Source organism: Microtus ochrogaster, chromosome 16, assembly GCF_000317375.1.
Source record: "Microtus ochrogaster isolate Prairie Vole_2 chromosome 16, MicOch1.0, whole genome shotgun sequence".
Lineage (NCBI taxonomy): Eukaryota > Metazoa > Chordata > Mammalia > Rodentia > Cricetidae > Microtus > Microtus ochrogaster.
This window is the reverse complement of record NC_022018.1, coordinates 29,988,087-29,991,157: the sequence shown is the minus strand read 5'-3', so window position 1 is coordinate 29,991,157 and position 3,071 is coordinate 29,988,087.

Here is a 3,071-nt window from a genome sequence, read left to right as displayed (position 1 = left end):
AGAGAGAGAGAGAGAGAGAGAGAGAGAGAGAGAGAGAGAGAGAGAGGAGCCACGGCTTGCTTACTCTTCATAGGATGGAGCTTGTCTCATAAAAGGACCTTTTGCGCCTGCATACAGACTAGGATCCTGGGCTGGCCAGGGTACTGCCTGGTTACATCCTGCCAAATGACAGGGCGGGGCTGCATAATACCTGAATCCCAACATTCCCATCTTTTCCTTGTTATAAGGTGGGACAGGGATAGGGGCACCAGGTTCTCAAGACTGCTTCCTGCTGATTTGTGGGTGTTGAAATCTTGGGGGACCTGAGAAAGTTAGGGTGCTGGCATCATCCTAGGGTATCTGGTTGTTTCACTGCTTTCCAGGCTCTGTGGAACTGTCCGGTGTCTCTTGGACCTGGCGAGGTGTTGGCAGAGCAGAGGACAAGGCTAAGTTTAGGAAAAAAATTCTTTAGGTCCTGGTGATTGAGGGGGATGGTGTGAGCACCAGGGAAAGGAGGGGAGTTGTAGGCTGCTGGGCCGGGTAATTGAGTGAGGGAGGGATGCCTCTGACCTGTTTGAGGTGAATCCTCCAAGTTAGCTCCCTGGAACTTACAAGAATTCTTTGAGTTTGTGAAAACGTGAGTTTTAGGCACATTAACATTTCCTAATATGACAGTAGCATAATGAAAGAGAGAAATGCGGAACAGGTTTTATTCTTTAAAGCATCTCAGATCACTTGCCTTTTTCAATCACTTCAGTTTTCAATCCTCATAACTTCATGACTTGTATTACACACTTTAGAACACTTTCTTAAACCCTCAAACATCCTCAGATCCTCACATCTTAAGCTTTGCATTTTTTTACACGTGACCCTAAAAAGCACCTGTTGCCTTCCCATCACTATGCCATCACCTTAACATTCAGCAGAAATCTGTTTTGTGAGTTTATTTCTTATCTGAGCCTGGCAATGAGGTAATTTGTGTCTAGACTTAGTATTGGATCTAGGAGAGTGAGGCCTGTGACCTGAATTTTACAGAGAGAACTGAGAAGGCACCTGGCAAAGCTACCAGTCATCAAACTGCATCAGAGAACTTGAGAAGGATAAATTTCACCTGATTATCAATTTTAAAGTGACAGACTTACTTGATTGGCTACCTAGACAGCCACCCCAGGTCCTCCATGGTCGTTGAGGGCAGGTCTTAGGGCAACATTCATCTTTTGGCTGGCCTCACAAGCTTTAGAAGATTCTATGGATTAGAAGTTTGTAGGAAGATCAAACTTGACCTGAACAATATGAGGAAGTTGATTCCAGTGTCCCATCGTCCACATCTGAAGAGGTTTGCAGTAGTTGTGGTGAAAGGCAGTATGCTCAATGGCTAGCACTTTCACTTGATGAAGTGAGTTATGGGTGGAAGTTTTTTGTATCCATCTATCTTCTTCATAGGAAGTAGGGGTTGCTGCCAGGAGCCAACCTGTCTCTCTGTTATGAAAAGCCCGAATTAAACATCTAGATGCCAAATTCTGCAGATTTCTGAGCATTTGAGTGCAGCTATTGGGTATATATTTGGGTAAATATATTATGTCTATAATATATATTATATAAAATAAATTATGTCTATAATATATAATATATAATAAATTATGCCTAAAATATGTTTTATATATTAAATATAATAAATTATGTCTATAATGACATTAGAGCAGGATTCACCTGAAGAGCTGGATCCACGCTGAGAGGGTGTGGAGGAATGTTTTACCCAGATTCCTCCAGCTTGACTGTAACCGGCTTTAACTTAGCAGGACAGATTTATACTTGCAAAGGACAAAGGAGTAAAAGAAAATTTTGCAGTAGAAGCGTAGCAGTAAAAACTGACAGTAGTGGAGAACAGCTTACAGGAAATCTCTAGGTTAACTTTTGTTAATCTGAAATCGATCTTTATAATGTAGAACATATTTTAAAGCAGGGTTGAATCACATATACATTATGTGGTAACAGATCTAAAAATATTTTTATCAGTTAAAAGCACACACCAATTTAAAATATTTGAGACTTGTTTTTATGTCTAGAAAAAGATAGAATGAACAAAGTTCATTGTTAGGACTGTTCAAACCATTTTTTTAGCAGTAAGCACATGTGCATATACATGCAGTTGAATTTACGGTGTATACACATACACACATATACAGAGTTAACGTTAGCTTAAAAATCATGTTAATAGTGAGGGAGAAGAAGCTTGATTTTCCCTTTCTGATTCATACAAGGCAGCAGTCAGACAGAGCTTTTAGAGAGAGAGAGAGAGAGAGAGAGAGAGAGAGAGAGAGAGAGAGAGAGAGAGAGAGAAATGAAAGAAAGTGGAGATTCCAAGTTGCAGATTCCAAGTTGCAGGTGGAAGTTGTTCTGACTGTACTTAATACTATGAGGAGTAAATATGGTCTTGTGAAATGAATATTCATTTGGGAGAAGGAGTTGAAAAGAAACCTACCTTATTCACATCCATCTGAATTTTATCAACATTATAATGCTTCTTTCAAAAGTATTTCTCCAGACCACAGTGATCATTTGTTTGAGAAGCTTCCTTGATGATACAAGCTAAACGGTGTTGTTGACATATACAGGGTATCCCAGGGCTATTCTGTGGCACTAGCAGTCTCTTCTGGGAAGTTCAAGCCATCACCATGAACTCCAGAGCCTCCAGGTCTGGGAGGCTCAGGCTGAGGTCTGCACAGCAGGGACTTCTCTCATTGTCCTTTAGGATTCACAATTCCTTCACCATCATGAATCTCCTCCATCCATCAGAAAGTCAGCACGAACACATCACAGCTGAGGAAGATGGCTCAGCACTGCTGATTTCTACAGGAAGGTCAGAAGGTGAAATGGACTTTCCTCACTCTCTGGCTCCTACACCATACAGTTTTTCAGAGAGGCAGAGTGGGGCAGTGGATACATGGTATTTCTTTTCCACACACACCACTGGCGCGTCTACTACCTGGAAGATGTCAAAGAAATTCTTTTTTTATTTTATTTTATTTTTATTTTTATTTATTGAAAGAAAAGAAAATTAACTTATACAACCATATCCACTGTTTTTTATT